Source organism: Antennarius striatus, chromosome 9 (assembly GCF_040054535.1).
Source record: "Antennarius striatus isolate MH-2024 chromosome 9, ASM4005453v1, whole genome shotgun sequence".
Classification (NCBI taxonomy): Eukaryota; Metazoa; Chordata; class Actinopteri; order Lophiiformes; family Antennariidae; genus Antennarius; species Antennarius striatus.
The window spans coordinates 7,271,727-7,281,995 of record NC_090784.1 but is presented as its reverse complement, the minus strand read 5'-3'; the positions used below and the strand labels follow the sequence as shown (position 1 = coordinate 7,281,995).

General features: G+C 39.2%; 1 long non-coding RNA gene across 1 annotated transcript; it reads left to right on the top strand.

The window, feature by feature from the left end:
* Positions 1–960: 960 nt before the first annotated feature.
* Positions 961–8,290, top strand: LOC137600929 (uncharacterized). Its single transcript, XR_011037008.1, has 3 exons — positions 961–2,830; positions 2,925–3,294; positions 7,671–8,290. It is a non-coding gene; the product is annotated as an uncharacterized lncRNA (long non-coding RNA).
* The last annotated feature ends 1,979 nt before the right edge of the window (positions 8,291–10,269 follow it).

Sequence of the window (10,269 nt, the reverse complement as noted above, 5' to 3'; positions counted from 1 at the left end):
GAGCTCTCACACAACAGTGACCTCCACTGGAGCCGCTGCAGAAGTGATTCTGACCTTGGCTCACTCATGCATCACTGTCTGCATGTAGCCATGGTGGAGCCACGGAGAAAATATGCACCGCATCGATACCCACCCGCACTGAGATCAGACTGCTGGTTCACTGCATCCGTGACCAGAAGGTATTCATTCTGTTTCTCACTTAAAAACAATGGACATTCTGTGACATCTGACTGGACCTCTGGCTGCAGTCCTTGTCTGAGTTGAGGCCTTTGGAACTGAATCAATCAGGGAACATTGCTTTGCAGATGCATTCATGTCAGCAAAAAAACAAAGACAAATCAACTGATTCCACTTAGTGTTCAGTTGTTTTTTTTCCTGGATATTGAAAATTTAAAGTGTGCAAAGCTATATTTTTATGTTTTAGTAATTCTATATTACATTCAGAGATGTTGGAAATCATGTGAGACAAGCTTTTTAGAAAGTCTGGCTGATACCCAATGCTGCACTGGGAAAGATACGGTGACTTTTAGTCCCTACAAAATGAATGGATATGGCAGTTCTGTTGATGATAACCAGTGGCCTGGTTTTAGGGTTAAGTTGGTCAAGTTGTTTCAGTCTACATCTTTAGTTTTAAACAGCATCATATTATTTTCTATTAAACTTACCATTTCTAAGCAAGGCACTGATATCAGAAGCAAAGTTGGTCACATTTTCTTCCACACAAATAACACATATTAAACCCAGAAGATGACTTACTTGTTGATTGAACTGAATGTTGCTGGCAAAAAGTTTGAGTTTGGATAGTCATGAAACTCTTCATGTTCATACGAAGCCAACTGAATTTTGGAATGAATCATCATCATCATCATCATCATCATCACCATCATCACCTTTAACGTTTGCTGTGAAGTTTGTGCTTATCTTTTGTGGCGACTCGTTCAGTATTAGTTGACCTTCTGAAACACACAGTTATATAACAGATTATCATCAAACAGGTTTCTGTCTCTGTTCAGAACCACTGATTCATTTCTTAGGGTGAACATCTATTTTATTATACATGAAAACAAAAATGTACAGAGTAAAATTATGCCAAAATACTAATTATCTCACTGACAAAAAACTTTTGATTACATCAAAGCGGTGATGTTTTGTAATTTTCAGTGTTTGTTTGTTCGTTCATCCGTCCGTCCATTCGCATGTCGACCAAAAATCTTTGGAACCGTTGCAGATAGAAAGATGAAACAAGCGCATTACTCGGGCAGCAAAGGGGATGAAAATGAGATGATGACCTTGAGAAAACTAGACCAAGGTCAAATTTCAACTTTTGTATACTCAGGAAGATAAGATAGAAAAAATGAGGAGAGAAGGCCAGTGTGAGTAAGTAAGTAGATCAAAGGTAGTGCTTTGATCAATGACAGTAGGTCAGAGCACTATGCAAGTAGGTCAGGGTAAAATTTTGAATTCAGGGGTGTCGTGGGATGTTGCAGTCGATGACTGCATTAGTTTTTAGTTATTTTTTGAAAGAGGAATATTTAAAATATTATGAACTTGAATTGGACATTGAAGATGTAATCATACCGTAATGTATATAGACTATGACATTTCCTTAGTGAACAGCATTTACCTTAATTTATGAATTTAGAATAAAGACTTGAAAATCAACCCATTTTTTCCAAACAGAATGAAGATAGATAGATGGATGGATGGAATGATGATAGCTATGTAGATCGAAAAATCAATAGCTCGGTAGATAGTTGACAAACAGGCAGACACATAGACAGACAGACATATAGACAAGACAGATAGACAGATAACTTTCAGAGGAGCAGAGGAACAGAATTAATGCACGAAATAGACAGTGACCCCTGAAGGGACGTCTATCAGACAAACGTTGTGATTATGGTGAATGGTCACTAGATGGCGCCAAATAGCTGTATAATGATCGCCGTGTAAAGCCAGCGGACCTACTGACCGACCTACACTGGTTATTGTGATCTGGTGTGCCTAGGTACGGTATATAGAGGAACTCAAAGAGATTTTAAGACCACCTTTACGACTTTGCTTTTTTTGATTCTAAACACATGTTTACCTTCTGTCAATGACAATAATCTATATCACTCACCAGATCTTTGCACCGTCTTTAACTAATATGTTCACCTTGGTGATACAGAAACAGATCATTTGTACTTTGTACAACACTCATTATTATGGCAGATGCATGGGGAATAACAATTTGAAGGAGAGAGGGAGAATTAAGATGAACAGATTAAATTTAATAAGACATTGTGATAACAGTGTTGGTGGATAATGAGCGGGTAGTAGTAATTAGTAGTAATTTTTTACACCCTACTGACTGCTGACTGTCTATTAGCTTACTCCAATCACAGAAATTTTAGATTTTTTTAATGTGTTGAAGCAGCAACGATCATAGAGTACCGTTCAGAGAGATCCTTCTTTGTATAGAAAGAATGTTGATGGTTGTCACATATTGCCCTTTCAAAACTCAAAAAGCCAAATAATATTACACAGCCTCTGCTGTGACATAAGTCTCGCAAATTGCATATGATATTAGCAGCAAGGCAAGGTTTAACGGACATAGCAAAACTGATCAATCCATTACAATATTAATAGATGGTTGAATAGTTCTTACAGTCAGGCTGTTGTGCCATTTGCCTGTCAGCATGTATATACTAGAATATATGTAGGTTTGTTCAGTTGGTGTGCATCGATGACTGCCATACTTGTGTGAGTCTGCAGGATTTATTCCCCAGCAAACAGTTTGGAGCTGTTCAGACAGTAGACAGTTGGAGCACAGTCAAGAAGCAGTTTGGTAATGATGCATTCTCATACTGCTCATCCAGTGGGAATTTATATACCCCCTTATCGGCAATGCAATCTCTAACGGCTTCCCTTCCCATGTTCAGGTTCAATGACAGCTGTTCCAACACCCGTCACACAGCAAATGAAAGAGAAGAGTTAGAAGGCTGGAGGAAACTTTCAGGAGGGAAGGAGACGGAGAGGAAAGAACAATGAAGCAGTGATAGCAGAGGATAAGCATCAAACACCCCAATCCAAATGATTGGGACTGTATTATATGTGTCTGCAGAGCACAAACTGAAGGAAGGGACGACCTTGTGGTGAGAGACCATCCTGCCACAGCTGCGCACCCCCCACAGTGGGTCCTGGCAGGGTAACTCGCCGAAGTGAGAGCTAGACAGAGAGTGAACATGCTGTGGTGAGACCCTCGTTCACTCACAGGAAGGGAGCACTTAATTAACTCCAGCACTCCTGAAGGTCAGTTCAGTTCATTGTCCTGTTCAGTTTAGCAGATGCAATCACTACAGACTCATTCAGTCTACAGAAAGTGGCCAATACTTGTGTTGAATTAACTTATTTTACAGTGGAGTTCTGCTTTTTAAACAATTCATTCAATTGCCGTTTTGGCTCTGGTGGAACGGTCCAACTTCATATTCCTTGGCTTGTCTCTGTACTGAAGTCTTTTCAAAGGAGCAGCAGTTCTCGGGAGATTTCCTTGGCTTTCAAAAGTATTTCATATTATTTTAGAGTGTCCAAAGACACTATTATTTACTGTTTTCCTTCAATTAAGTGGATGAATAAAACCCAGTCCTAACACTCTTCCTCAGTTAACTCAGATTTTTTTTAAACTTTAAATCTACACAATTCTTTTGTTTAGCAAAACAAATCAGTATTCATTCTAACTGAGACAGGCAACAGTATAATGCACAAAGCTTGGTACTGCTATACTTTCCTAATGAACAAAAAAGGTGAGACATTGTGTCATTTAAGACACAATACCTCACATTTTGACCGTTAATGTGAAGCACTCATTCCTGTGGTTTATGGAACTGTCACTTCACAAAACCAGGATATGGAAATATTTATCACAGTGGAATGATTTTTAAAATATCAAGATGCATCCTCTTTCTGGGATGACAAAAGAAGAGCATACACGTACATGTTTAAGTACGTGTTTATCTATTGGTACCACCTCCACCTACTAGTCTAAAGTCTCCCTGAGTCTTACAGAGCGACCACTGTAATCATCAAGCACACACATGGTTACAATTCAACCATATGGCTTTTGGCAATGGCAGGGGAGAGAAAAAGGAAAGCAGAGAGAGATAATAGAGGAAAAACAAATAAGGTGAAGTTAAAACAGAGGTAAGTAGAGGGCGGAGAAGAGAGGGGAGAGAGTGAAAGGAAGAATGAATGGTTACAGATGAAATCGCTGCAGTGGAGATGTAAAGATAAAATCAAATAAGCGCAGCAAGACAACTGGAGAACAACAAGGAGTAGTGGGGGAAGGAAGAGGAAAGAGAGTGAAAGTATAATTTATGGTAGCTTCTCTATTAAACCCTCCATTTGCTTTCAAGTGTTTGGAATGAAGTGTGAAGATTTCCTCCTTTTATTCACTCTCTCCTAGCCATGTGTGGCATGTGTGATTTGTGCTTTCAAAGAGATTTATTGACAGGTATAATAGAAGAAGCAGTAGTAGTAGTAATAGCCAGACAAGGCAACAAAACAAATAAAGAGTGATTGTGTTCACTTCAGTCACTATGTGCAGATGACAGGAAATTGCATTAAGAAATATAAATTAGGCCATGTAACTCATGCTTATGACCCAAGATAACTCAGATGATCCTGTTTTGACATTCGTTTGAGTAGTGTTTTGCTCCAATGAGGTTGTATCTGGACACCAATACCATTAGGGAACAATTAGAGAAAGGCCTTGTTACACCCATGAGTCTTTTCCCATTAGCCCCCAAGCTTGTTTATATTACTTTCAAATAATCACAATCATCTTAGGCAATGTAAAGCTGTGAAGACACAATAGTGGCCTTGAAAAATTGTGTGGTGATAGGGTGTTGGCTTGTTTTGCTGGTTCACTCCCAAATGGGGAAGGGATTCCCAGCATTGAAATGTATAAGCCCTGTTAAAAAAAAAGTGACAACTGCAAAGTTGTTGTTTGTACCATTAGTGACCAAATAAGGCTTTTTGCAACATCATATTTTGGTTGCGTAGGTTGCCTGCTGTGTTGTTTCCATAGTGATAACACCAACATGCAGGCTACAGGCTTACATCCACGATGGGCATCCAGTGAGTCAGACCATAGCAATGGTGGTCTAGGGATTGCATGTCGGCTTTTTGGAGATGATATAGTTCTGCTGTTCACAAATTCACAGACCTGATGAACTGAAAGAGGAAGATTTTCTTTTTTAGCTTCAGAATGTCAGAATGACCAGTGGATTGTGGTCATGTCAGCCATGTAGACACTGTAAAGGATCGTTATGGTGAAGCTGAGGCTGATGTTAAAGGTGAAGTCAATGGTAACATCTGATCTGTGTTTCATTCCCCACTTAAGAAACCAAAATAAGTCTCTTCGTTGGCTGGGGTCAACCTTTGAGATAGGAAATTAGATATTACAATGGAGCTTGAGGTAGAAATCACAAAAGGATTAGGGTACCTCCTGTCCCTGGAGGTACTCAAGGCATGTCTAAATGGAGGACACTCTACACTAAACCGTGAAGAAAGTATGACATATCTCAACTGACCTGGGAACGTTTAAAGATCCCCCAAGAAGAAATGGAGGGCTTGGGGTAACAACATAATGTATTGAGGCCTACTTCCACAATTACCCAGATATACAGTACAGTAGTAAACTGATGGATGGTATGATAGAGGGATGACAGCTTGTTCACTTCGCAGGACCACAAAGAAGGGAAAGATGAGAAAGAAAATGACCGTAAAGAACAAAAAGAATATTGAAAGTCTTTCACGTCTGTCACCATGGGTAATAAACGCAGAGTTAGATAAACCCAAATGAATTAGTGGATATAATAAGCATTGAAAGGAAGCTCAAACGACACGGGCCATAGTTTATTTCTCATACCATTTTTTCTTTCACACTTCATGCATGCCTAGTTTAAATTGCTGGTACCGTCTGGAGCCGTCACTTATCATTAGCTGTTCACGTCTAACCAATAGTACAGTGTCAAAGCGTCATCGTTTCCCTTCATCTGGCTGATGTCTACACCACTTACATATGATTCTCTCAGTAACTCACCTTCATTCATGGTCGTATTATGTTCTCCCTCCAGCTCCACGTCACCGCTCAGTTTTTAGAGATTTACAAACTTCATAATTTCACTGTCCTCAGCAGAGTCATCAGCCACCACCACCACCACCACTAGTGTTTGAAGACTAAATGGGTGAAATTATCTTGCTGCTGCTCAGAAGAAATACTCTATGAGCACAAAGACATTACAACAAAACTATTGTCACATATATGCTGCAATGAATACCACAATAAATATTTACCTTTATCTCATTCACCTGACATTCCTCATTGAACTTAAACAACAGATGCAGAGGCTGCGAGTTTACCCTACAATGGCTCTGTGTGCAGGAGGAAACCAACCTGAACTCAGTAACAATGCTGTCATTGTGGATTATTTGGTGCAAAAGTACAAATATATATTAAAAAAAATAGCTATTGGTGAAAATACAATGTAATTTCAAACTATTACATGTCATTGCTTCACCATACACCTACTCTCACTTTTCATTCTTTCTGTTCTGTCTCCTGTGTTCTTTATGTGCATAAATGCATATCTTCTCTTGAGTTCTTTGTTTATCTGTCAGTTTACAGATGGGATGCACCCAAGTCGTGGGTCCATAATCAAAGGGTACAACAACATGCTATCTGTAATTGTGTTATGGCCATTTCTGTTTCATTTTTGTGTATATGGCATTTCAGAAAGCTTCTACTTGTTTGTCCAATCTTTAGCATACATCTAGCATAGCTTTAAACAATGTGGAAACATATGAAGTACTTTAACAAACATCGGAGTAGGACTATGATCTCCTTAGGAGTATTAAATTCACATTCTCTCCATATTGCTGTTTCTGCCTGTTCTTTTATATATTTATCAGTGAGTCTAACACGCCCACTGGCTTCCTCTCTCCTCTGTTATTTGGAAGCCACATCATTGTTGGTTCTTTATCTGTCTGCGTTGGCACTTTGGTCCTTGATTATAGATGTTGACTTACAGTTTCAACCTTCACATCTTTTGTAATACTACAAGATACTGTTCAATCCACTGTATTATCAGGAGGATCTGTTGTAAATAAATACGTAAATATTTCGATAGATCACTCACTTCTTTTTATTTCTAAACCTTTTTTTTTTTTTTAAACTCCACTCCTGTCTTGTAGATATTGAGTAAGCAGTGCAGATCAACATTTATTCAGTTAAAACATGTCAGGATGCAGAAAATCATTCAGCATAGGGCAAAAAAATATTGAAAAATTACTGTGGGTTTCTGAAATAAAACAAAAGCACAGTTCTGTTTCAACACTTCACGTCTGTCCTTTTCCCCTCCTCCCAACCAATTATGTCACCTCAAATGACTTTTCTGCTTCCTCTTAAGTCCCCAGTCCTTTTTTTTTTTAACCCCCTTTGTCCCCTTCTCATTCCCATCACTGCACTAACTGTGGTAACCTCTGCACCAAAATACAGTCAGTCTTTAATTAGTACAAACCTAAACAATAATAAACTTTGTGATAAAAACAAGATGAAAGGACACGCATGTGAAAAGATTTCCACTTATTGTTGTCCTCTCTGTTTGTTTCTCCTTTTCTCTGTGCAGAAATCCAAAAACGCAGCATCCAGCTGGGTGTGTTGCATGTGAAGGAAAATTAATTGGCCTAAAATGGCGTAACCAACCCTACTAACTAATGGTGACTGTTTACAGTCAAGTGAACCAAACACAGCAAACGAGTGAATGGAAGCACTGCTGTGACCTCAGCCTGATACAATCAACTTGATTTGGACTCACCTGGAAACGAGGGAGGATTTATTCAAGCTTGGCTTACTTGAATTAACTGGTTTATGGAATGACCATAGATCATGATCACAGACATTTTAAACATTTTCTGTGCAGAATGAATGGACCAGGACTGAATGGACATGTGGTAACTGGAGGGGAAAACTGTTTAAACTCTATGAACGTTGTTTATGTTCAGTTTGATATCTGGACTGCAAAATGAGCTCACAATGCCAACACTTATGACATCACGTGTTATTAGCTTTAGCTTTCTCTGTCACAAAACTTGTTTGTCCCTTTATCTCTGAACAGAGATTCAAACCAAACCTTATTGATGTGAGCATCTCTACTGTTGGTGCACAATTACAAGATAGTCACCACTTCAAATTTAAAAACTCATCTTGTAGAAGTTTTAACGGCGTTTATTAACTTAATCAGCTTTGTGTTAGCCTGTTTCAAGGTACTTTGTCATAAATTACTGGTCTTCAACTAAAACTGAGTTTCGATGAATCAGCTCCCGGTTCAATGTAACTCCCATTAAAAGTGAATGAAATGGTTTAGTGGCATATAACCTGAAATCCACTCTCTGGACACTCAGACTTCTGACAACAGCAAACTCCCAGTTTGTGAGTGGCATTGTTGCATGCGTATATTCATAGACTCATGACAGCATGAAAACATGTCTAATGACTAGTTACATGGACTAACTTTCATGCTTCTTCCTGTAAGAATCATGAAAGTAGATGTGGACGGGCAAGTGAGTCACAATCCACTGGTCACAGAACTTTTAGTGGTAATATTCAGGATGTTTTATTTACCTGCGCTGCCCAGGCTCCGCTACCTGATGTCACTTTTAAAGCTTTTACATGATCAGGTGATTTGGATTCTCACATTTTTGTGACCACATGAGAACGCTGCACAATACTTGGAAGCATGACGTGCAGACGTCCAGCAAAGTTCTCTTTTAACTCCAAAGGAGGAGATAAATTATTTCAGAACTTTGGATGTTGTCTTGCTTACAGTTTAAATTAGGTTTTATACCTTTCAGCAAGTATAAAAGGGGGAAAATAATTTCCACCTCAGATTTTCAAAAGCTCTGCACCATTGTGTGTGTGTGTGTGGGGGGGGGGGGGGGGGGGGGGAGTAATTTTGTTCATACACTCTGCTACTGTAGTTTTTGCCAAACTCAGGGAGGGAGTTGGAAAACTTCGGGCCCCCTAAAAACATCTCAGTAACAATCGTAACATATTTCATTTTCATGGCTCTTGACATGTTTCAGACCCCATGTACGTTTCTGGACGTCTTGAATCATTGAAGGGCCCCTCCTACAGCACTCCTGACCAAAACACATTGCTCTCTGTCTTTCATTTGTTTTCTTTGATAATACAGTCACAAATCTATGGAGATCCCAAGTCATCATTCTGATAAAACCTGCTTAGATGATCTAAAATCAAAATAAAACCCTTCATAAATCTGACTTTGAAACTGAAGAGGTGCTGTGTGGTAAAGTTTTCTTGTAAATATCACAACGATGAGCCCTCATCTTATCAGGCTTGTAGTGGCTCATAGCTTGTGAGCCACTGTGTGTTTTCGTGACAGTTAAAGGAAATTGAGTGGCACTCTGGTTTCCTTTCCTCGACCCTATAAAAGCCTGAGAACCATTTGTTAAGTGTCAGCAGGGTCGCCTCTGTCCTGACTCTAACCCTTATAATAAAAACCACTGGACATCTGCACCAGCTTTGGGAAGGTGAGCCACAGTGCTGTACCTTCACCATTTGCAGGCAGGAGGCATTTTATGCCATTTGGTGGTTTCTTTGATCCCAAGTGCTCTCTGAACATGGAGTCAACCTTGTCCACAGGCGATTGCAGATTTGGAGACTGAGCACTACAATGGAGCAGTGTGACTCATATCCGTAACTGGTAAATGAAAAGTCATGGTCAACCTCCAGATATCCTTTGGGCAATGTGTTCATTACCAACACATGCACTTCAGATGTATTTCTGTTCTAAACCAAATGATGTCACAAATGAAAACTCACTCAATGAATCTAACCATAATTAGTAGTGTTGGGCAAAGTAATTACTTACCTTATTGCACGTAACATCACTGTAACATGATTGTATGTGTAAGTAAGAAAGTAATGCATCACAGATTACAGCACTTCTGCATTGCTTTAATCAATTATTCCAGAGCCAGCATCAAATATTTAACTATTATATTATATTACAATTAATCATATTTTAATTATATTTTCGGGACAAACATGAGTTTGCAAAGCCAATGAAAAAGATGCTATATTGTGTATTGTGACTCCTAGGTGAAGGTTTGTGCTATCTCTCTGGACCAGGACCAGCCACACAGTATGCACACATCTGTGTATGGACACACAAACCTCTTTTGCATAACGCTTTCTGAAGCCAT